Below are 26,417 nucleotides of genomic sequence, written 5' to 3' on the forward strand. Positions count from 1 at the left end.
TATTACTTAATCTATGACACCTGTGAAGGTTTTTGTGTTTTTGTCTATTTCTGTACTGTAAAACCTCAGTGTGTGTTTAAAAGAGGGAGGGGACTAATTATATGGTCTGAGGGAATGAATAGAATAGCTAATTCAGACCTATACATGAAAATAGAAGTCATCTTGTAGTTCTGATCACCTGAAAATCTGAAGTTCACTAAAATGTGCATACCACGAGACAAAGTCTCTTCTTCCAATCAGAAATTGCTTTGACTCTCAGTAGAACAATCTGACTCAGTGATGGTGTATCTGGACACAGGTGCTACTGAGAAGAATCTTTGGGGGCAAGAACAAGGGGTGATAAAAAAATACAGCAACAGCAATATTTAAAAATTTGTTTCTTTATTTTTTTGAGAGACAGAGGGAGAGAGAGGGAGAGAGAAATCCCAAGCTGGCTCCATGCTGTCAGCACACAGCCCAATGTGGGGCTCAACCTCACTAACTGTGAGATCATGACCTGAGCTGAAACCAAGAGTCAGATGCCCAACCGACTGAGCCACCCAGGTGCCCCAACACCAATATTTTAAACCCTCAAGGGAAAAACTGGCTAGGGATAGGAAGATCACTCCTTCTTCCTGGCTACGAGGGGAAAACCAAAAGAGCTGGAGGGAGTAGGAGAACATGGGCACCCAGGAGCCATGGCTGCTGCTGCTACTGCTGAAATTATACAGGGCCTTAGTTCTAAAAAAGAAAAACAAATGCATGGAGGTTGAGCCAATACCTTTGTTTACCTTTTAGTCTACTTAACTGGACTCTTAATTCTTTCCTACTTTGACTACTGAGAGGCCTAAGTAAAATAACTGTTTTATAGTTTGAACTTTCTGTACCAAATAAAGGATGCCCTTCCTTCAAAGCTTGACAAGTTTGAAGTTTTTATAAGTCAAAAGCAGGAGAATATTGGTAATTTTATATGGTCCAATTTAATAGTCCTAGTCTCTGAGTGATTACAAATGGCAGACTTACAGGTTATATTTCTCTAAAGCAGTGATTCTCAAATATAAGTGTGTATTACAATCACATGGAAGTGTTAGCCAGAAAGCTAGGCCTCAACCCCAGAATTAATGATTTGGTGGGTCTGATTTGGGCCCTAGAATGTACATTTCTTTCTTTTTTTTTTAAATTTTTTAATGTTTATTTATTTTTGAGAGAGAGAGAGTGAGAGAGAGGGAGGAAGGGAGGGAGAGAGCAAGCACACACAAGCAGGGGAGGGGCAGAGAGAGAGGGAAACAGAGAATCTAAAGCAGGCTCCAGGCTCTGAGCTGTCAGCACAGAGCCAGATGTGGGGCTCAAACCCAAAACCGCGAGATCACGACCTGATCCTAGAATATGCCAAACCTGAAGCCGCGAGATCACGACCTGATCCTAGAATGTGCATTTCTAACAAAGATCTTAGGAGGTGCTGGTGCTGCTGATCTAGGGATCTCACCTTGAGAACCACTGTTCTAGTCTGAGGGTTACCAGAAAGCTATTAATACGACGAATACAAAAACCCCATCCTCACTGCCCTAGCTATCCATGTGGCCTCTAACTCTGATTGAATCTTCCATTTTACCATGGTATTATCCTGAGGGATTGAGCTAGCTTTCAATTTCTTTGTTCCACAGTCTTATTCCAGTGTTATGGAATCTATTTTGAAATTCACAACATCCTCTAACACAAAAAGTAAGCAGGTAATTTTAATGGCACACACACATGAAAACTTTATAAGGATGGGCAAAAGACTTAGAGACACTTAATACCAACTCTTTTTCTATTTGATAATTCATAAAGGCCATTAACACACAGAGGTGAAGGCTTCTGCACAGAGATTTAAAGCCTCTGCTTACTGTTGCCTTGTCATTCAATAACAAAAGTTCTCCCTTAAACAAAAAACCAAGAACAAACTAAAAGGCAACCCTGTGTACACACATTGTAGCTCCACAAAAATCACTGCATTTCTGTTACTTTATCGTATTTTCAAAGAAAGGACTAAAAGTAAAAAGTCATTTAACAATATTTCTAGATACAGACATAATATGTCATCTTCCTTAACAATGGTAAAAATGGAAGGAAAAAAAAAGGCTCTGGGGCCCATGTGTTGAGAGATGTGGATTTTATTCCTAGCCATTTCAAAACGGTTTCAGGCCCAAGCCATTTTGCACATCACTGAACTTTAGCTATACAAAGAGTTTGAGGCAAGAATCATTAAGTCCCATCTAGTTGTACAAGTTAATGTTTAGTAAGACATATACTCTGTAGACTAAGACTTACTTGATATCACCACATAATTTCCTCACAATGAACTTCTTTAAAAAAAAAATCTACTATAAATCATAGAGCACCTGATTGCTTTTCCTATAGCATAACATATTAAGTACACGCTGGATCTTTGGAAGCCACCTTTGAAAATCATCATTCACAGGGCACCTGGGTGGCTCCGTTGGTTAAGTGTCCAACTTCAGCTCAGGTCATGATCTCACGGTTTGTGGGTTTGAGTCCCGCATCAGGCTCTCTGCTGTTTAGAACAGAGCCTGCCTTGGATCCTGTGTCCCCTCCCCTACTCAGGCTAGCGTTCTCTCTCTCTCTCTCTCTCAAAAATAAATAAACATTAAAAAATTTTTTAAATGGTTAATTCCTGGGTTTTGGCACCAAAAAAAAAATTTTTTTTCTTTAAAAATCATCATTTGCAAACAACTAAAATTATACGTCCCGCTAGTTCAATTATTTTCTTATTACTTATGTAAAAAATTATATACAGGGCATAAGAAAAACATAAGCCTATCTGCAAATAAATATTTCACTTTTTAGAAGGAGGTTATTTCCAGAAATCTTGTAAAGACAGTACTGGGGTTTTTAAAAATCAGGTTTAGTTATCATAACAGTTTTTAACCACGGTTAATAAACCTCATAAGGTAATCATTTTAAATTGTAGTAATATATAAACCGTAGTGAACTTTTTAAAAAGGGGTGAGACTAGCAGTCAGGAGACTATTCAATACAGCCAAACTGCAAAACATCTCATTTTTTTTTTTTTTTAAATCATTCATTTGTTGTTTATTCACTCTCTTATTCACTGACCCACTGGGGAACCTACACTTAGGCCCTGTGGAAACAAAGAAGGATTACAGACAGCCCAGCCTCATAATTTGAACTAGACCTCATAAGTCCCCCAGGAAAAATCTTCTATAACTTCAAATGTGCTTAAGAGAACAATGAAAAAAAACAAAAACCTGACCACGTCTTTTTTGGTACAAATTTCAAAAAGTTGAAACTAAATGTTGTTACCCAAATGTGTGTATGTGTATTTTTAAGCAACACAAGCATGATTCAGAAAACAAGATAATGCTTTAATACCAAAGCATTACCTTTGAATTCACTATAGTCTCTAAAGCAAGTTTACTTAGGCATTAGCCTATTAAGTTTTGAAAATTTCAGCAGTGTCTTAAAGCTCCTAACAAAACAATTAATAGGAAATTACCTATGCATAATTGTGTAAAACGTGTGTCAAACAGCATGGAAATATATACATGCTACAAACTTTTGAAGCAATTAAAAAATTTCAAAGTTAATTTAATTCAAACTCTAATTTATAAATTACAGTACTATCCCACACTTATTTTACCCAACTCAGAATAGTAATGATCTCAATTAACAAATGATAATTTAATCTTATCTCTTCTTTAAGTACCAATATTTTTTTAAATTTATTTTATTATTTTGAGACAGATAGAGAGCATGCAAGCACAGGAGGGGCAGAGAGAGAATACCAAGTAGGTTCCACACTGTCAGCACAAAGTCTAACACGGGGCTCGAACTCACAAAACTGAGATTATGACCTGAGTGGAAATCAAGAGTCAGACCCTTAACCGACTAAGCTACCCAGGCATCCCAAAGCACCAACACTTTTTTTCGTCTGTCCATCTTAATTGCCACCTCTTCTGCAAAACTTTTACTAATCAATCTATAACCCCACACCATTTTTCTCAGTATAATGAATTACTACTCTCTAGCTACTCAAGTACTTTTATAACCAATGCCTCTTGCACAAAATAAAATTTATTGTAGTTATTAGTACAATAATCCCTAAGGTTTAACTTCACACTTTAGAACTTTACTCTTACACATATTATCTCATTTGATCCTCTAAACAACCCTGTGAAGTAGTTACTTCTATTTTACAGACAAGGAAACTAAAACATGTAAGTAATGTGATCTAAGGTCATACGGTTAAGAAACAACAACAAATTATAGCCAGTTAGTCACAAATTGAATATGAGTTTTAATTGACAATACTACAATTTTTCTAACTGATCAAATATGTTAAACTCCTTGAGATTACTATATTTTCACATTTATGTAACCAATGGCCTCATAAAGAAGACAGCAGATAGTAAGCAAAGATACACTGACTGGATTTGAAGTTAACTACTGGAAAAGTATTATATATTTCCTAGCAGTGTATAGCTTAATGCCTCCTAAAAACAAAGTACCAAATATAACTTAGTATTACAAAATAATCCAGGGAATACAACCAGTGTTAAGAATTTGGTTTCTGATATTAGACTCAGGTTCAAATCCTGAAGCTGTGTGAGTTCTCCGGGCCTCAGTTTTCTTGTTTGTAAGATGATGATGATGATGATAATAATAATAATAATAATAGTAAATATCTATTTACTCAACAAATGGGATAATATCTCAACAAATGGGATAATATATGATAACCACCTCAAATAACTGGTGTATTTTTTTTTTTTTAATTTTCTGAAATGTTTATTTTTGAGAGAGAGAGACGGAGTATGAGGAGGGGAGAGACAGACAGAGAGGGAGACACAGAATCTGAAGCACGCTCCAGTATCTGAGCTGTCAGCACAGAGCCCGATGTGCTGGAACCCACAGGCAGCAAGATCATGACCTGAGTTGAAGTCGGATGCTTAACTGACTGAGCCACCCAGGTGCCCCAAATAACTGGTATATTGAGTGGGAATGTATAGGAGGCACCTAGCATTGTGTCTGGTACACAGAAATCACTCAATAAATTAGCTTAATGTGTATGAATATCAATATGAAACTCAAAGACAGAACTAGTTTATAAAACATGAACTATTCAGAAGAGCAGAGTGAAATTTCCTTAAATATGTATTTCAGGTTTTATTTTTGCTTTTGCAACCTTTATCACTTGGCTCTCCAACAAGTATTACATCAGCTATTAACACTGTTGCTCTCAAATTGCTTATCCCTAACAGCTTCCATCTCCCTTTTAATGCAAGAAATGTGGAGGTATAGTTGGAAAAAGACAGACTGATGTCCAAATGTCTCTTAGGAATTATGTAACATTTAAGGGAACTTTCTGGAGGAATGAAAATGATCAGTATCTTGATGGGGCTGTTGTTATATAGGTGAATACATCTGTCAAAACTCATTGAAATATAACTCGAAGACCTACGTAAAAAAAAAATACGAATTAAAAAACAAACAAACTAGGACTTATAACCCTTGAATAAGTTACTTTCATTTTCTGGCCCTTAGCTTTCTCATCTTCAGAAAGGGAATAATTTCTTTACTCAGAAAGATTTTAGTGACTATGAAAGGAGATAAGGGCTATAAAGTACTTACAGTAGTTTCTGCACAGTAGTTGCCTATTCTGGATCTACTAAAATTAACCCTAGACCAGACATTTTTCAAATTTATCTAAGTCTTAAAACGTTTATCCAAAATAAAAGCTATAATATCTCCTCTTCCCTTTTCCTACTTTCACCCCAACCTCATTTGATTGAAGTTTTTACCCCCATTGGGTTTTGTTTTCATTTTTTGCAAAATCATAATGGAATCTTTTGCTTTCATATTTTTCCTCCTGCTCATTTAGAGAGGATCAAAAATGTTTACCTTAAATAACTGAAGACTTCTTTACCCAACTTGCCCAAAGTTAATCAATCTGCTACAATTCCTTTCTCCAAGAGATTAATGCTCCAATGCCAGGAAATGACACAGTAACCCATTGCTAGAGATTAGAATTGCAATAATTGCTTAAAGGTCTGAAAGATACACATCAATTGTGCAATGTCCTATCAACCTCTAAAAGAACAGTCCCCCAAATATATTAACTACCCTTAATAACCCATTAAGAAACTACCATCCACTGATTTATGTAAAGTTATATAATTCATTTCCCATATTACCACTTCAAATACAAACATGTCTAATTAAAATGGGGTAATTAACTCCATTCTTTGAAAATATGATTGTGTTAAAGTAACTGTTCCTTTTTACTAGTTTTCAAATCATTTCTTTAAAGTGTCTAAGCAACGCTGTTTGTTCTAGGATTCCAGGGCACTGGAGCAATTTCACACTCGCCTAGCATTTACTGAACAAACATTTATGAAGTATGTAAACAGGTCGGGCGCTGGAGCAACAAACATAAGGTCAGAGAGGAAAATACTTAACTAAAGCACATAAAATAGAACTGCTAAAATAAGGTCCTTTCTTACACCTGCGAAGAATCTAGAAAAAGGGAGTTGAGAGTAAAGTTCTTCTGATTTCATGCTGTTGCTTCCAGACCACTTTTATAACCTTTTGCCAAAACTGCAGGACAACTGCATGAGTCCAATGCTACATTCTCTTACTCTCTTCTCCCTTCTATCATCTTCTTGCACCTCTTGCAGTTAGGTTCCTTTATGGAAGACTTCAACACTTGTCTCCATGTCTCCTCTGCAGTTCCTGCCATCACCTTAGATAGCTGCACTCCTCTGGACTTCCAATCTACCAGCAGCAGAGTTCCTTAGGATCTTAGCCACTTGAAATTTTAGCAATCTTTTTCAAAGATTCTGACTTGGAACTTACCTAAAATATAAAATAGCTTGAGCAACTATGAAAATAAACTTCAGGATATCATTTTTATAACAGAACTAATTCCCATCTGTCACCAATTTAATCCCCCAATACTTCTTATTAACAACACTTCATTGAGACCTTCCCATTCTTAAGACATTTTGACTTCACTTCCTTATCAAACTCAAACCCTCAATGCCCCCACTTCAAACACTCTCCAGCAAACATGCTTAACATTTCACTCCTTTGTTCTTTTACTACAACAATTCTGTAAACCCTCCACTCCATGTCAATCTAACTACCCACTGTTCCTTTATTTGGGTTTCTGAGCAATGGTGTAAAAAAATCTTTATAGGCAAAAGAGTAGTTTCTTAACTGGATGCTTTCATTAAATACATATTTCTATTTTTAACTCTCTGTTGTCAAAAGGGTTTGTTGTGAAAGAAGTCTTACCAATTAATGATATAATTAAATTAAATTAAATTAAGCTGAATTAGAAATTCAGCTCCTCAAGTTGTACTAGACTCATTTTAAGTGCTAAATAGACAAAAGTGGCTAGTGGCTATCATAATGGAAAGTAGAGATTATGGAACATTGCCACCATTGCACAAAGCTTTATTAAACATTGCTGCTCTACACATTCCATGGCAAGACTACTCAGCCACTATTCCAGCTCATATAACCTATAATTTCCCACTATATATTGCATTCCTTTTGACTTTACTCTTGCAAGCTATAGCACCAACCATGGAACAGGCTGGTACCTAAAGTGGTCAATAAGGGCAGTGGCATCATAACTATCTCTTACCATCACCTAAGACCAAATGGAGTTTGTTGCCCCCCGTTATTTGTGTCCCAGCCCACTTAAAAAAAAATTTTTTTTTATTGTGTTTATTTTGAGAGAGAGAGAGAGAGAGAGAGACAGAAACCGAGTGTGAGCGGGAGAGGGGCAGGAAGAGAGGGAGACATAGAATCTGAAGCAGACTTCAGACTCTGAGCTGTCCGCACAGAGCCCAACATGAGGCATGAACCCACAAGCCATGAGATCATGACCTGAGCCAAAGTCAGACACTCAAAGGACTGAGCCACCCAGGCGCCCCATGTTCCAGCCCACTTCTAATCGTGGAAATCCCCATCCTGATACTGTCATTAAAGGAAGGTGTTAGTTACACTTTATCTGAGAAGGGTTAGAAAAAAAGAGGCATACTCATTAAACTCCTTTCATATTTTGTTACCTGTTAAAGGCAGACTCATTATTGCACATGTATTTCACATATTACTAGACTAGAGCATGGCAGCAGCTGGAGTAAAATTTCCATAAGATAAGAGAAAATACACTTTTGGAAACTTTTAGTTATTAAAATCTAGGTGAAAAATTGGCAAAATAGCATTCCTTAGGATAAAGGGTAATAGGAATCTTTATGTCTACATCATTACACCCTGCATGCCCATCACCATTAAAATGACTTCATTTTCCTTAAAGAAAAATATTCTTGGGGCACCTGGGTGGCTCAGTCAGTTAAGCGTCTAACTTTGGCTCAGGTTATGATCTCATAGTTTGTGAGTCTGAGCCCCGCATGGGGCTCTGCACTGACAGTGCAGGGCCTGCTTGGGATTCTCACCCACACACCCCCCCCCACCCCCCCCACCCCCCGCTGTCTCTGCCCCTCCCCCACTAGTTCTTTCTCTCTCAAAACAAATTGTCAAAATAAATAAAATTTTAAAAAAATTTAAATAAAAACATTTTTGTGGGGCCTGGGTGGCTCAGTTGGTTAAGCAACTGACTTTGGCTCAGGTCATGATCTCAAGGTTCATAGGTTTGTGTCCCGAGTAAGCTCTGCAGCTAGGAGGCTGGAGCCTGCTTTGGATTGTGTCTCCCTCTCACTCTCTGTCCCTCCCCCACTCAAGCTCAGTCTCTCTGTCTCAAAAATAAACAAACATTAAAAATTTAAAGGAAAACATTTTTTTGAAGAAAAACATTTCACAAAGCTGTTTAGTTTACAAGAAAAAAAAAGAGATAAAAAGAAGTCAAAAAGAAAAGAGAAAGAAATACAGCAAAATGATCTATGAAGAACAACGTGTTAGGAAATCCTGGGTTTTAAGCCAGTCTTTTCTGAAATGATGTAGCACATGGTTGAACTGGACTTAATAAAAGGAAATTATTGCCATCCACTTATCAGCCCTACCTCTCTCACAAGGAAATGCTTTGCAAAATAAACTAAATCACTCTTGTACCTCATGGGAACACTCTAAGGACATGAATGCCATCTCAGCTCTTCTGATGAGCTAATAATTCCAAGGTTCTTATGACTAGCAATAATCAGTAACTACTTAAGAACATGTAGAGCACAAGTATTTACCAAATGGCTGCTCTACCCAGGAACAGTATTTTGCAGCAGTAACAAATGAAGTCAGATATAAAATATAAGCTATAGGAGTACCTGGCTGGCTTAATCAGTTCAGCCTGAGACTTGATCTCAGGGTCATGAATTCAAGCCCCACATTGGGTATGGAGCCTACTTAATTTAAAAAAAAAAAAAAAAAAAAAAAAAAAAAAAAAAAAAAAATATATATATATATATATATATATATATATATATATATATATATATATATAAAAGCTATAAAAAGGCATATAAAAAAAGGCATATGAAAATGTTAAAAAGGGAAAAGTACCTTATCGGAAGTTACTTGAGTCTATGTGTGTCTTAATAGAAGAAATCAACAACAACTAATTAAGAACAAAAGGTGCAGGAATGGCACTTCCCTACATATAATTCTAAAATGATCTATACTCAGTGAGGAATAACCACAATCGTAATACTGAAAACGATACACAAGAGGAAATAGTTTTTGAATCCTTGGTTTTCACTATTTTATTCAATAATGAAAAATATATTAGTAACACTGCCTTCTCTTGACACAAGAAAAAATTCCATACATAATAAGAAATTAAATATAAAACAGCATACAGCATGTTGTGGGCATATGGTTAAAATTTTCTCAATTTTCAAGATCTGAAAGCTGAGTAAGCTCTGCTGTGTAGACAATGTTTCCCTTATTTAAGGGGTAGCAAAACCTCACACACACACACAAATGAACTTACACAACCTACAATCTGGGTAGACAGTCAAGTAAGAGCAAGAGCATTCCAGCATTATGTAATGAGAGCTTTGAGCCAATGTTGCAGACTCATTCAATAAACTAGCCTACAAAACTTTTCACCAGCTTGCAAAATCTTAAAACCATTCCCATGTTTAGCAATAGTTAGGGAGAAATGCGCCATCTGTCAGAAAGTCAGTGAACTATATAGTGAAGCTATCATTTTCATGACAGACTCATTTTCCTTAAATTATACTTAAATTTGTTTTATATTCAGCATCTTATCAACTGACAAGGCAGCCAGAATCATCTGATGGGTTTTGTAAAAATAAACATGTCTCTATTCCACTTTTCCTGGGTGTGCATGTGGGAGGGGTATGTGGGTACGAGTGGAGAAAGGAATCATGCTTATTTTGAAAAACTAGCTTATCCACAATGCAATACCACTTTACAACCACCAGAATGGCTAAATAAATGAAACAATATCAAGCAAATGTTACAGAGTATGTGGGACAAATGGAACTCTCATTCACTACTGATGAGAATATAAATTGACACAACCACTTTGGAAAACACTGGATAATACATACTAAACCTGAACACAAGCACACACCACGATGTAAACAGTTTCACTACAAGGAACATAACCCACAGAAATACATATGCAGCAGCAAAAGACACACAAGAATATTTTATAGGAGCACTATTCACTGTAGCTCAAAACTGGAAACAACCTATACGTTCACTAACAGTAGAACAGATAACTTATGGTGTATACAGTCATACAATGGGACAGAATACTACAGAACAATGAGAATGAGTAAGCTATGCTATGCACTACATGAATGAATCATAGAGAAAGAAATATTCTGGATAAGAAGCAAGGCATAAAGGTGTACATGCTGTATGATGCTGTATGCATGTCTTCAAATGCATATTAAACTTCAGTAAAAATTTACCTAAAATTAAAAAAACAACAACGAATATTTAATAAATAAATAAGCAGCTTGACGCCTGGATGTCTGCAATAAAATCCTGTACTCAGGGCCATGTTACCTCCAGTCTAAAACTGGGACAGAACACTTTTTAAAATCTTCCCTCTTGCTCACTTAAAAACATTTTTATATTAAAACAAAGAATGCTGTATTAAGGTAACAGAATGCAAGAGTCAAATCCTTTTTAGAAGAAAACACTAAAAGTTGGACAAAATGTTAACACCAAAGCTCTCCCCCACTCCACCATTACCTGGACCACTCAGATCTTCACCTCCCTTCCATCAGCCAAGAGTTCACTCTTCTGCCAAACATTTAGAAGAAACATTTGAAAAGTAATGACCTACCCTAGCAGGGTAGTCATGAGGATTAAAATAAAGAGTGCATATACAGTTTGCAGCACAGTGCCTAAACACTCAATGGCTAGACAGTTTTAATAAATTCGAAGTAATGAAGCTTACAGGTCAAGAGCTATTTCCAATGCATCACTGTAAACACAGAACCTGACACTCAACAGTTGGTCAATAACTCTTTGTGGAATAAATGAATGATGTGCGCTCAAAACAAAAAATAAAAACAAAGCAAAAGTGAGAATGAGAAAAATCAAGAAGTTCAAAGGAAGGTCTTAACCTATTTTTTAAAATATTTATTTTTGAAAGAGAGAGAGAGAGAGAGAGAGAGACAGAGAGAAAACAAGCAGGAGTGGGGCAGAGAGGGAGACAGGCTCTGTACTGAAGTGAGCTCTGTGCTGACAGCAGAGAACCTGATGCAAGGCTCAAACTCATGAACCATGAGATCATGAACTGAGCCAAAGTCAAATGTTTAACCAGCTGAGCCACCCATGGGTCCCTTAACTTACTTTTATTATTAAAGTATACGATAAGATTTTATATCTCAATGAACCAACAAATCATCAACATATGAAACCATCAAAGTAAACAAAAACTACCTCGGTATTATTTTTACTCCATATACTTCACAATGCAGAAATAGGATATTTTAACTAAAATTAAAACATGGTTCTTTAGTTTGAAACCCTTTAAAAATATTTCTGAATGAATTCCTTATGAGGTTGACAGGAATCATAAGTATATCACAGGTTATTTTCAAGACATCCATCATAGCATGTCAGTATTCTGAGTAACTATGTCACAACACAGTTGAAAGGAGATTTCAGCTGAAACTCTATACACTATTATTTTTATGAAAATAGAAATGTAATTTAGATATCAAAGTTGTCAAGACTGCTATCTTACGTTAGTTTTAAAAGACAAATCAACAATACTTTATCTTCATTGTGTGCCCAAAATACCAAAGACCATTTGATAAGGCCCCTTTTTCCTATCTTTTAAGCAAATCATCTACTTATCCTACATCAAAAATAGCAATATTGTTCCTAATTAACCAACATTTACACATGTAATTATGTAAAAAGCACTATTCTAAACGTAAATGTAACTCATTTACTACTTACTTACAACTCTTTCAAATGATAAGTACTGTTTCATTTCCATTTTATAGACAGGAACATTGAGGCAGAGATGGTAAGTAACTACTTAAATTCACAAAGTTGTTAAATAGCAGTCTGGATTCATGCTCTTAACCACTGTGCTATGCTGCTTAGAGAGCTCTGAAGTAAAGCAGAATTTTAGAATTCTAGAGTGTAGCAGAATTTTAGAATTCAGAAAGCTTTGAGGTAAAGCAGGATAAATTTTCATCTCATTTTGGGAGGTTAGTATTTTGAGGATCTTGGGTGCTAATCATAAAATGAGGCAGTATTAATGCCACATTTCATTAAATCTAAGATGCCCATTTTTTCCCCCCGTATTTCAACATTTCTAAAGTTGATGGCATTTTACAATTATAATTGATAGTGTTCTCTCTCTCTCTGGGGTACAAAATAATATTGCATCTGGTAATTGATGGTAAGTACAATTCAAAGCCTTATAGTATTACCCGTACCTAATGGCATAAAATACCTAATGTACTTGACATAATGTCTGATAAAAGTTCGGTAAAAAAGGGAAGTTCTGGGGGTGCCTGGGTGGCTCAGCTGGTTAAGAGTCTGACTTTGGCTCAATCATGATCTCACCATCCATGAGTGCGAGCCCTGCTGTCAGGGTCTGTGCTGACAGCTCACAGCCTGGAGCCTGCTTTGGATTCTGTGTCTCCCTCTCTCTCTCTCTGCCCCTCCCCTGCTGGTTCTTTCTCTCTCTTTCTCTCTCTCTCTCTCAAAAATAAACATTAAAAAAAAAAAGTTTTAAAAAGGGCAGTTCTGAGGAACCTGAGTGGCTCAGTTGGTTAAGCATCCAACTCTTGGTTTAGGCTAAGGTCATAATTTCAGTTCATGAGTTGGAACCCACATCGGGCTCTGTGCTGACAGTGCAGAGCCTGCTTGGGATTCTCTCTCCCTATCTCTCTGCCCCTCTCCCACTCTCTCTCTAATTAAATAAATAAAATTAAAAAAAAGGGGGGGGGGGCAGTTCTTCCCTGTAAACCAAAATGATCTATGAAAAAATTCCATGTAAAAATACCTTTACACCATAGTAAGTTGTCACTTTCTCATATCCGTGTTCAAATAAACTTGGTTATACTTTGCTAGGAAAAAATACTGGCTTCATTAGACAATTTGATGATGAAACTTTTGATAAGGGACTTGCAATAGGGAAGAGCAGACAAAAAATAATGGTGAAAATAAAGACACCTGAGAAAATAAAAATCATCAAGAATAAAGCATAAACCAAGATATTCCCAAACCCATTTGATTCAAGCCAGTTCTCAAATGCCATTGATAAAATGCTCACATAAAAAAAAAAAAAAAAATTTTTTTCAAGTTTTAAATAATACATTTTGAATGCAATGAGAAATGACCAATCCAGTTAATGTATGCCCACACTCCACTTGAGATCTAACAAAACTGGGAATACTAAACTTGAAGCTCAACTGCCATTTTAGTTAAAAAAGGTTTAAACTGATCCTAATTGGGGGCGCCTGGGTGGCTCAGTCGGTTAAGCGTCCGACTTCAGCTCACGTCATGTTCTCACAGTTCGTGGGTTCGAGCCCCGCGTCAGGCTCTGTGGTGACAGCTCGGAGCCTAGACCCTGCTTTGGATTCTGTGTCTCCCTCTCTCTCTGTCCCTCCCCTGCTCATGCTCTGTCTCTCTCTATCACAAAAATAAATGAAACATTAAAAAAAAATTAAAAAAAAAATAAACTGATCCTAATTGCTACCAAAATTTTAATTAAATTAAAATAAATTAACTTATTTGGAAGCTTCCTGTGTTGATACGTGCCTTCACAATTTCAGAATGAATTTATATTCAATAATGGTTTTGTGGATTTGTTTTTGTTTTTTACTTACATGATAAAAACTATTTACCTTTCAGGGGAATTTCCCACTAAAACACCAAAAATTATAACCAAATTACAAGTGAAAAAAGTGCCTTGAGTCAATTGCACTCTTTACCTTAAAAAAAAAAAAAAAAAAAAAGGAAAAGAAAAAAAAAAAAAAAAAATCACTTAATTCCCTTGGGAGGGGGAGTGAGAGAAGCACAAACGCATCTACACAATAGAAAACTGTTAAATTTGCTTCAAAAAATATACCCAGAGAAGAAACAATGATTCCTTCTTTGCTAACAAATCTCTAGTATTTTAAAAGCATCATACTACTTTTCAGTCATACTACAACCTTTGAGATCTTACATTACTTAATAGGAGAGTAAACATCTCTTTTTAAATCGTCATTCCTAATTATTTTTATTCCTGTATCGAACAAAGAATGAAAACAAATATGACAACCTCAAAGGAAGATTTTCTAAGCATATTCATATCGTACAGATAAATTACCCCCATTATACGTTAGTTCTAGGTATATAAACAACCTACCCCAACTATGGTCTAAGGTAATGCAATTTTATATTTGTAGACAATTTTTTTTAATCTGCTATCTTTTACCTATGTAAAGTTTTGTTTCACATACAGTAGTTACAGAAAATAATTCAGAACATAATACTAATAATTATTCTGTCCTCCTTTAGAACATGTAGGCAAGTCTGAAGAAGGCAAGAGACAGGAGCTCTATACATGTACATAAATAAAAGCCTTGAAAAAGTACACCTGTAAGAACCATCGTAATATATAAAAAATATACAGTTGTTTTACAAGAATTCAGTAAGATTTAAAGAACTAAAAACCAGGGAGAAGGCAAGAGCAAAAGATACTAAAGCCAGTAAGAACAACAAAAATAAACTTAAAGAGTTACAATTTTCTTTAAAAAATTTTTTTTTAAAGTTACAATTTTCTTAATACAAAATTTAAGCAACACTGCTCAGCAGATTAGAATAGCAACATTTTGGGTTGGCTCAGGTGGTTAAGAGTCTGCTGATTTCAGCTCAGGTCATGATCTCAGCTCATGAGTTCAAGCCCCATATCGGGCTCATTGCTGATAGCGTGGAACCTGCTTGGGGACTCTCTCTCTCTGACCCTTCCTCGTTCAAGCTGTCTCTCTCAAAATAAATAAATAAACTTAAAAAAAAAAAAAAGGCAACATTTCTACAATAACTCACTGAATTCAGAAGAAAGTTTCGATAAAGCCCATTCCCCTCTTATTTTAAAGCAGGTGAATTCTAGGGGTGCCTGTCAGGTTTGGTTGATTAAGCAACTGACTCCTGATTTTGGCTCAGGTCATGATCTCACGGTTCCTGAGTTTGAGTCCCGAGTTGGACTCTGCATTGACAGCACAGAACCTGCTTTGGGTTCTTTCTCTTCCTCCTCTCTGCCCCCTCACCCTGCTCATGCACTCTCTCTCTCCCTCTCTCCCGATAAATAAATAAACATAAGCAGATGAACTCTAGAATATTTATTGTGTTTTTAAAATCCATTTAACATCATTTTCCCTTTTAATACACTATTTTCTAAGAGACTGATCTTGTCAATTAGGTTTGGCCTATTGCAGTATTTTTCAGAAAGTAATCCCTGCAATTAAACTGTGTCCTCCTCTGGCGCAAGAGGGTAAATCCAGAGACATTTAGACAACTACCTAAAATAGTACTTATGGCCTCAGGGTACTGTTTCTGAGTCCAAAAGCACCATCATTGACCATATACCTGAGGTTTGGTAGCAAACTCTTAGCAATTCTTACCAAGGCCTTCATTTTCAATTCTCTACATTTGAGAAAAAGTTATACATATAAAATTTCTCCTGTAAAAAAAAAATCACTAAAGCATAACAGATATTTAAGTTACGCTATCAATCACTTAATGATTCTATAACATATAAAATATAAAGCTAACCAGTAAAAATAAAACATCACCTTGGACAATAAATACTACAACAAAGAATCTTTAATTTTTGAAGATAATCAGCAGATATCCCCATGTTTGGTGCCTATATGGGTGGTAATAATATTAATCAAAATGGCAAACAGAAAGAGGTATACAAGTTCAAGAAAAGAACTTCTGAATGGCACAGTCAAGCTCTCTAACCTATGATGCACATGCTAGAGCCACAATTCCTTGACTTTGCATGCTTCCAAAATACCTATCATTTCTTTGAACCCCTCACCACTGCATTGCCCTCTCCACCTCTCTACTTGTCTTTCAGAAACACTCTGCTCAAGTGTCATTCTCCTAGGAAAGCCTTCTCTGATGCTACTTCTCTGTGCTTCCAAGGTAACCTGAATAAGCTGCAACGACAGCACTGATCACACTATAACAATATTTAACTGTCCATTTCCCCTAGTTTCTGAAGTGTAATTGCATTTCTAAAAGTTTAGTATTCAATGCCTAATAGTACTTAAAAAGCATATTCTGTTGGAATATGCTCTGAATAAATGAGCTGTAGAAAGAATGTGAGATACTTATAGAACATCTAGATGGTGATAAATGGAAACATGGGTCTGAAGTGAGGAAGAAAGATGGCTCATGCTATAAATATAATTTTATCCTAAATTTAGGACTGTTGCTTTGGTAGATTAAAACAAATTCATCACCAACTAGTTTATGGATGGACAACTACTGAGAAATATAAAATTTTCTTCATGTTGTTCAATCAAAAGTGTACTTTTTAGTTACCAACTTAATTGATTTCTCAGCTTGATTCAATAAGGTTGACATAGTTGATTACCCACTCCTTTCTTTCTCAAAGAGTCTCCTGCCTTGGGGTAAAATTTTTTCCCAACTCTGGTTACATCTTCTCAGTCTCCTTTGTTCCATTATTTTCTCCCTGATGTTTCATGTTGAAGATTCATAGGGGACTACTATATTCCTTTATTACCTCTCTCCCTAGGGAATCTCATCCCCCACTGCCCACACTAAGATATTAATTGTAAGCCATATATTAACAATTCCCAACTGAACTATCATCAATACTCTCTCTGCTTCCCAGAAACAAATAAACAAGAAACTGCTCATCTCCCCAGTATTCCCTATGTGAGGCACAAGAACCACCAACCCTGGAAATCTGCCTTCTCCTCCCTCCAGATCCCTTAGTCTAATTCACCACCAAATCCTATCAATTTTACTTCCCCCGCAATCCAGCTACTTTCTATCACTGCCATCCTGGCAAAGGTGTGGTTTATAGACCAACACTGGTCCATGAACCATTGTTACTGGTCTGAGACAAGATAAAGACAGAAACTGAGAAAAGTATTTAGAAATATTTATACCAATTTGACACTGCCACAACATTCATTTCTGTGTCATTCATATTCTGTGTCACTAAAGTACCAGTACAGATTAGAAACCAAATCAATCCAAAACAGGTTGTTCTCCACAGATGAGTTTGAGAAGCACTGGCCTAACTGGTCTCCCTGCATTTATGCTTGCCCTTCTCCAATCTGTCCTCCACAGAGCCGCCAAGTGATATTTTATAGTAATAACGTAAGTAACTTATTCAGCCTTTTAACATTACCAAGTGGCTTCCCACTGCACTTGGGATTTAAGTACAAAATGCTTAGCAATGATTAACCATTGTGGTATGTTTTATATCACCCAGCTTCACATACTAACGTCCGTCCAACCCCTACAGGACTTTTCAGTTCTGAAAAGCTGAAATTGCCAACATTACTTGGGTAACTCCAGTTACTCCTTCAGGTTTAGCCTAATAGTCATTTCTTCAGAGAAGCATTCCCTGATACATTAGTGGGTTTTCATTGCTTACAATAACTTTCTTGTGTGGCAGTTATCATAATTGTGATCATTATTTTTGTAATTATCTGTTTAGTTTCTTTATGCCAATAGCTTTTGCTTCCATGAATACAGGTAGACTCCTTCGATTACCTCACCAGAGCCTAGCATGGTGCCTGGCACAGATCAGTTGTTCAATAACCTTTTCGCAAGTGAATAAAATGCAAGTATCTTCAATATCTGATCATACACAAGACTTGGGATAAGTCTGTGTACCATGCGCTTTACGAAAGTTACAACTCCTTTACTTCCCTAAACAACCTAAAAAGACAGGAAAACCTCACTGTCAAAACCCAGAAAGGTAAAGAACTTTGTGTAAAGTAACCAACAAGGAACTGGAAGATCTGAGAGACAACAAAAGGTAATAGACCACAACAATACCGTCTGGCTTCATTGCTCAGAAAGCTGTATGATTTTGTGGAAGTTAAATAATTTCTCACTTTCTCAGGTTCCTTATTTGTGAAGTGGAGATATAATAAAGCCTTCTTCAAGGGATTGTTAGGAGGTTTAAACAAGACATTAAGTTATTCAAAACAGTGCCTGGCACAGGGTTTTATAAGTGTGATTATCATTATCTGTAATATTACCAGTGCTCTCTTATAAAATAATTTTATCTGTTTACTGGCTTATTGTCTGTCAGTGCCATTCTAAAATAAATTACAAAAAAGCAGAGTTCATATTATTATTTGCTGACGGAGCTCTTCTCAGCCAGGGTTCTCTAAGAATTAAGCCCTACAGAAACTGAGTTACGTGATTATTTCCTCAGTTCTCGCTCTCAAGGTAGACAGCTAGTACCATCTCAGGTACACAGGAGAGGAGTCAATTCATTACATACCTTGGATGCCTTAGAGCATTAGGGCTTGATATTCGTTGGAACTCTTGGCTCAGAAGGGCTGCTCTTATGTATCCTCAATGCCTGGCATGAAGTAAGTGCTTATTAAATATTTTTAGAATGAATGAATATATACAAAACCAAAGGAAGAGTGCTTAGCACAGAGTAGATGCTGAGTGTCAATTTTATTCCACACCTTCAAAATTCCTATAAACTTCCAAAGTCTTTCTGTAGGAGTCATTTTTCTTGAACCAGGGCTTGTATTATTCAAAGTCAAAAATGCAGAATGTAGACAGGAGGAAAGCCAAGAGACAGAGAAACCAGTGTTGACAAAAACGATGTGGAAGATAGGTAGACTCTGGATATGTGGGGAAAAGAGTAGAGCCTATTGTAGGCCAGAGAACAGCATAAGCAAAGGCGCTGTCACTCAAAAGTTTGGAGTACATTTCATTGGTGACACAAAAAATAATTTTAAGCTATATGTGGGCAAACATCTTTATTTTGATAGTTGCATGTATCACTATTTATAACAATACTAAACAGTACCTATTTGGATTTTAACTGTGTTGTTACAAAAAAAAGTATCAAGAAAATAATAATGCCCAGGAAGTAAGCAGATATGACAAAAATTGTCAGCGTTTTAAAGAGTGAGTAAAATCTGGGGAACATCAAGGCATGGTCATGTTAACAAACGTAACATCTTAAGAGAGAAAAGCCACTAGTCTTTTGAATGAAGCCAACCTCATGAATAGCAATTCAATATAAAGGACAGATGGGTGTGAACAGTTTTCAGTATTTAATTTGTAGCATACTAAAATTCTTATCAGTAAAATCCTCATTTTCCACTATGATAAACCTGCTATGTATTTCAATTTCATTTATTCTCAAAACAAAGATACCTGAAGCTGGGACTGACCTGCTTGTAGCCTGGTAACTTACCTGAAAATAGGGAGCTAAAACTGCACTTTTCACACCAAAAGGAATTAATTTATACAGTAAAAGAATATGAATCATATCTACATCAAAAAAGGTGTTAGATAAAAAAGAGCAAAAAGCAGCTTTGTATTCCCACCTTCCTTCCCCCAAATTAACCTACCATTAGCCAAACCAAATTAAGCTAAGAGATGGTAAAGAATATTTACCGTGCCAGGTACTGTTGTATTTTACCTGCATTAAGTTATGCAATTATCACTACCATCTTATCAAGTATATCACTATCCCCATTTTATAGTTATAAGAATACTGAGGCATAAAGAGATTAAGTAACTTGCCCAAGGCCAGAGCTGGTAAATGGCAAGGCTGGGGTTTAGATCCTGGCAGTTTGGCTACATCTGAGCTTTGAACCATTAGGCACCATTTCTCTCAAGAATAAACAGGATGATAATTTGAAATATTCCACGTTTCCCATTATGGCAGCGGAGATGTAATCTTCCAAAGTATAAACCTTTTATTACTTAAATTTTCTAAGAAACAGTGGATTCTGAAGTTGCAAGGAAAAATCGGGAAGACAAGTACTATAAAGGATATCTAGGCCCAGGATTATTCAAATATAGACAAAAAATCAAAACCCTAAAAAGTATGGCTGAATGACACAATTCACAGAGAAAGAAGCCAAAAGTTAGGCCAAGCAAAAGGTGAATCTTATGTGTACTGAATCTACAGCCCTGAAGGAGAAAACGCGATCATTCCCTTCCCTTTATTCAGCACACATAGACTCAAGAGGAAGAAGAGTTAACAGAAAGGATAGCACAAGGGAATAAAAGGGGAAAGTGAAGACTTGGACCCTGAATCACAGAGTTAGTTTAATGTAACCTGGTGAACCTGAAAAAGAATCTGTGACACGGCAATGTGTGCTTGGAGGGAGAGGTAGGTTGCATGAACACCGCAGTAAACACTGAATGGTCTGGCTGGAGAGCGGAGAATTTACCCTAAAATGGGCTTAATGGGAATAACTTCACACATACATATGTTTCGGATGAGAGGTGTGGGTGAGGACGCTGGGGGGTGGGGGTGGGGTTGGGGCTTCCCTCTCTGGGCTGTACTCCCGGTGGGGAAAATAAAAGGGCGGGAGTGGAGGTATACAGGTATAGAGGAGGCCGACTGGAGAAGGAAAGGGGCGAGGCTTGTGGAGGAAAGTCTAGGGGATCCTGGTAGGCGGAGGCTGGGAAATCGATGGGGGGGCGGGGGATCGCCAGGGGAAGCAGAGACTAGCGAGGGGGAGGACTGGCCCGGAGGGCGGAGGGTGGGGCTGGGGCGGAAGGCAGCCCTGAGAAAGGGAAGGCACGCCGCCGGAGCAGGGGTCCCGGGCCAAAAGGGATGGGGGCGCAGTGAGTGAGAAGAAAGCCGCCTCGCTCCAGCGCAGGCGAGTGGGAGGGGTGAGGGGTTGGAGGAGCAGGCGACCGAGGTGCGGCGGGGACCTCGGAGGGGGAGGGGCACCTACCCTGACGTGCGGGGCGGCGGCGGGCAGTCCCGGCAGCGGCTCCTCTCCCGCTGAGGCGGCGGCTGCGGCGGCGGCGGCAGCGAAGGTGATGGCGGCGAGTCCCTGTGGCGGCCGCCTCCACCGAGCCGCATCCCTCCTCCCCGGCCCGCCCTGCTTCCCTATCTCCCGCTCCTAAACTTCTTCCCCGGGATAAACAAACCCGCCGCCAGGGGCGGCCGCCTCCGCTGCTCCCGCCCCCGCGCAGCCCCCCCCTTCCCGGCCCCGGGCCCGTCCGGGCTCCGGCTTCCGAGTTGCGACTCCAGCCCCAGCCCCAGCCTGCGAGGGCGCGTGCGCGCGGCGGCGGCGTGGGCTCGCAAGGCTCTTCCTCCCTCCCTCCCGCGCCGGGCACTTCCGGGCCGGCCCGGATCCGTCGCCGGGTTTTGGAAGCCACCGCCGCTCCCTGCGCCAGGCGCTGGGCTCTCAGCAGGGCGCGTCCACCGGCCGCTGTGGAGAGGATGAGTTACCTCGCCTGGCGGGGATCTCCCACGACCCAGCCTTAAACTTTCCTTACCTAAAAAGCCCACTGATAACGCCTCTTAAATCGAGAGACGTAGGGTGCGAAAGGAGGCCAACTGTTTCTCCGTACGATTTCCTTGAGGTTGTAGCAGACTAGAAAGCCAATATGCAACTTTTACTGAACCCTTGTTGCGAGCCCGTAACTATGTGAAGGGCTAGAACAAAAACAGCAGTGTACGTCTCCAGCTAGAAATACAGACAACTCCGGGTAGGCAAATGAAGTGCCACAGTGGAACGGTTTTCGGTTAGAGAAGATGAGCCTCAAAAGGAAGTCTCAGGCCTAGGAAGGGAGGGGGTCCGCCGAGAGGCAGCCGAGGTTGCTTGCAAAGCACTGAACAGGTGGCATCCCATGACTGACGTGGGTAAATTATGCTGTATCTAAGCAAATGTCTGAAGAGATGAGGAGACTGCCTTATGGAGTTTAAAGAAAGGTGAAAACAGAACGTCATTCAGCATTCGTGAGAGAAAACTTGTAGCTGCCAAGAATATTCTCCTTTAAAGAGGTTTGAGGGACCAAAACAGGCACGAATAACATTGAAGGACCCCCGCCCCCATTCCTTTCACTTTAACAGCGCATCAGTGAACTGTTTACCTCCTTTCCCCCAAAAAAAGAGAGGTGGAAGAAAAACATTATCTTGAGCACTGTAATCAAAGACCTGTACGATCTTTTTAAATCCTCTCAACTTCATTGCAGTTCCAAGGTGGAGATTATTCCCACCTTACAGATAAAGCAACTGAGGATCAGAAGTAATAAGTAACTCATTCAAGGGTGAGTGGAGTTTGAATACTGGGAAAGCAGATTTCCCTCGCTTCAAATTAATACTACTTTAACTACCTTATTCAACGTATTTAACACCCAAAACGTGTGGGATACAACCAGCATCAAAGATTTTCAGAAAAAAAGGTAAGATCAGCATAACCATAAAATTCAAAATTGACTTAGCCAAAAGTTAAAAAGCAGAAGTGGAAATGACCGTTATTATGCTAGGGACTGGCGGGGAGAGGAAATATTAGTGAAAAAGTTCACATCCAAACATAAAGAAAAAAGTTAAAACTAGTTGCTGTACTCTTGTAGGTCTCTGTTAACTTTATGATATGTGACAGTGAAAATTATGTTAATTTTTGCCCAGGCCTTATAGCTCTTTCAACCCCTTAAGATTCTGTCACACCCTCTCTTCCACTGATCACTCCTTGTTAGGCACTAATGCATGTAATATACTCAATCAAATTATAGTAAATCCTTGAGGTAGATTTTCAGTTGGGAATTAAGAAACGAGTGGGTACTTGGCTTACCCTTGACACTTGACTGGGTTCTAGTTAGGGGTGATTTTACTATAAGGATGTCAAATAGCTCCTCACAGTATTCTCATAGAGTCCTTTCCCTAGGCTTGATCTCTGTGTAGTGTTATGACATACCATTCTTTTTCTTGGTGACTTCAGCCTCTGATAAAGAATGAATATGGCTTAGGGGTGCCTGGATGGCTTGGTCGGTTAAGCGTCCGACTTCGGCTCAGGTCATGATCTCACGGTCCGTGAGTTCGAGCCCCGCGTCAGGCTCTGTGCTGACAGCTCAGAGCCTGGAGCCTGTTTCAGATTCTGTGTCTCCCTCTCTCTCTGCCCCTCCCCTGTTCATGCTCTGTCTCTCTCTGTCTCAAAAATAAATAAATGTTAAAAAAAATTTAAAAAAAAAGAATAAATATGGCTTGTAACTAATGCTAATAATAAAACTGTGATGGTTTGGCAAAGTAAAAGATGGCTCTACGGTCAATAAGCTTGGATTAAAGCTTGTGCTATAGTACCAATTCCCTAAAGAACTACCTTTCTTGATTTGATTTCGAAGTTATTGGATACCTATTGAAAAACTACACTATTATAGGCTATAGTTTATTGCCGCCATAAGTGGTTTTTATACAGGTAAGTAACAGCTTTATCACTAGTATAGAGCATTGTATGCTTCCACCGGTCATTTATCAGGTTTGCATTGCTTGAGGCATTAACCATTAGGGTCATCCAATTCCTTAGACAACAGGAAACTTTTGGTACTCATTTTTCTGTTCATTGTCAGATTTCTATAGAAAACCATCCAGGTGCCTCAGTGGACAACTTAGAAGTTCTACTTATTGTAATTAATAGGTTGGCAGTTAGTAAAGATCAGGAGAATCATTTTCTGAGCTTCATGAGCACAGATCAGAACTAGCCTGTGGATCTTCTTGACCCAACTCTATGGGGCTCATCTGAAGAGCCAACCAAGCATCCCACTTTGATAGTTTAGTGCCTGCAGCATTTTATTCCTCTTTTGTAAATTCAGAGATGCTCCCATTTCATGACTGGGTAACCATACTGACCACTGCCTTCCATACTACCACCTGTTTTGTACTATCATTTTCCAATTCTAGCTGTTAAAAACTAAAGCATGCAGTGGCAAACAGTTTGCAAATTCATTACTATATTGGGTTTAGAGTCCAGACAGTAGTAACATGCTTTTTAGCAAACACAATATAATTCATGAATCCTAAGTGAGGTACTCTCTGTGCTTCCCTGGACATTTTGCTATTACCCTCCCCCTTCCTAAAGTGGTCCACCAAACTCTTCTCTCCTAGTGAGCTGGCTTCCCCATATTTTTCTAACTATTATCCCCTCCTATCTTGAATTCTCTTCAAGGGAACGAAACTCATGCCTTACTTTCATAAACTAACACTTGTGATCAAACATTTAACATAACATGTAGCTTTTGGAATTTATTTTGAAAGAAAAGAACTTGGTTGTTCATTATTTATTACTGTTATAAACTTTAGCTTCTTTATTTGAAAGAAAACACTAAAGCTCTTGTTTAATAACTTGTGAGTTATTTTACATGTAATTTCATTTTCTCTCACCATGTCTCCATTTCTTTCTGGTTTTTTACCTTGCTTGTGAATTCCTAGTTTTGTAGTACTTTTGCATTATATGATACTCATCTATTAAAGATCTGAAAACTTGGGGTACCTTAGTGGCTCAGTTGGTTAAGCGTCCGACTTCAGCTCAGATCATGATCTCACAGCTCACGAGGTCCAGCCTAGCGTCGGGCTCTGTGCTGACAGCTCAGAGCTGGAGCCTGCTTTAGTTTCTGTGTCTCCCTCTCTCTCTCCCTCTCTCTCTCTCTCTGCCCCTCCCCATGCTCGCTCTCTCCCTCTCTCTCTCTCAAAAATAAGTAAACATTAGAAAAAATTTTTTTGAGGATCCAAAAACTTTAGAGTTCTAAATTAATACTTAAAACCCTTGTGTACTGATGCCTATAGCAAGAAAAGATCAGTAAGTTTGATATACTTATTATTGAAAAATCATTCCCAGAAAACTGAGATAGGACCCACCCAGAATTATGAGAACAGGATCATTTTTGTTTAAGTCCTTCCTTGGCACCTTTATTTTCATGTCCCCAGCCACATTATGTCAAATATTTTAGGATACTCTCTTGTTTCAAATTAAATATGCATTCATGTATTTAATGCTTTGGTCCTTTGGCTAATCTATGAGGTCTCCTATAAGAGATGATTTTTGCTGATTTTCTTCTATCACCATTTGAAGAATAAGGGTTGAGTTGCAGTTCACTGGTTGGCATTGTTACATTTTATAGCCACTCAATTAAATATTAATTTTAATCAGTTTTGAAACATTCTGAGGCTCTTAAAACATTAGTTATCCCTAGATTCTGGATCACTAATACCCAATGAATGAGAAAGAGCAATACTGTACCTCTACCTAGGCAATAAATGGTCTTGGAAAAACCTTGGTTACCCTATCTACAAGTTCTCTGTTTACAACTATTAATAAGGAGAAAAACAACAAAAATGATCTCTGTGACAGGATTATCCAAAGCTTCTATAGCATCCCTCCAGGCATTCCCTGAGAACTTGCTCTCTTCAAGGTTACTTACAGCTGCTGGAAATCATTTACTGTGCCAGGATCCAGGCGGCTGCTGCTGCCATGATCTAGTAGTCCCTAGTGACCTCTGTCTTCTTCAGCTTGGCTAGCTAAGCTCTTTCTCCTCTGCTGGTGTCCTGGCCCTGCCCCTGCTCTGCTCTCAGGTAACTTGAGAAGTTGTGGTTGATTCTGGACCTTGGAAATAGTCCCAAGGGAAGCCTAGAGCTCTCCACTGTGCTCTCCAGCTAGAGGTCACCAGCCTCTGCAGCAGCCTCAAATGGCTCTAGAAGTACAGCTACTCAGTCTCCTCCTCTTTTATCTCTGCTCAGTCATCACAATGTCTCCAGGTCAGGGTCTTTGGTCCCCTCCCAGAGAGACACACCCTTCTGCCTATCAGGGCAATTTATGGCTGGGGGAGTTTACTTAAACATCTGCCCCTGCAAAGCCCATTGGATGGTTCCCTGTCTAGCTTTGTCCTTGAAAATTGGGATCACTTCAGTTTACTCCCCTCTGACCGTGACTTAAACAACAGCTCCATGGCCATTTTCTCTGGACACATTAAAGGGCCCT

The 26,417-nt window shown here is 38.5% G+C and overlaps 1 protein-coding gene and 1 long non-coding RNA gene across 5 annotated transcripts in view; one reads left to right on the forward strand and one right to left on the reverse strand.

Annotated features, from left to right (window-relative positions):
• The window catches only part of SPOPL (speckle type BTB/POZ protein like), a 74,453-nt gene extending 52,395 nt beyond the window's left edge, over positions 1 to 22,058 (reverse strand). The window contains exons 1-2 of one of the 3 annotated variants that reach the window (XM_019454987.2): positions 21,393 to 21,577; positions 18,956 to 19,036 (exon numbers count right to left, since the gene is read on the reverse strand). The gene's annotated coding sequence lies outside the window, so the exon portion shown is untranslated. Of the gene's footprint in view, positions 1 to 18,955; positions 19,037 to 21,392; positions 21,578 to 21,942 lie in introns of those variants that run through there. The other 2 variants (XM_053909177.1, XM_019454983.2) reach the window with 2 other exon arrangements.
• A 194-nt stretch (positions 22,059 to 22,252) lies between these two features.
• LOC109270433 (uncharacterized) overlaps positions 22,253 to 26,417 on the forward strand; it is a 229,739-nt gene continuing 225,574 nt past the window's right edge. For both annotated transcript variants that reach the window (XR_002081524.2, XR_008424643.1), the window contains exon 1: positions 22,253 to 22,851. This is a non-coding gene — a long non-coding RNA (uncharacterized LOC109270433). The remainder of the gene's footprint in view (positions 22,852 to 26,417) is intronic.

Source organism: Panthera pardus, unplaced genomic scaffold, assembly GCF_024362965.1.
Source record: "Panthera pardus isolate Hobbes unplaced genomic scaffold, ASM2436296v1 HiC_scaffold_10, whole genome shotgun sequence".
NCBI lineage: Eukaryota > Metazoa > Chordata > Mammalia > Carnivora > Felidae > Panthera > Panthera pardus.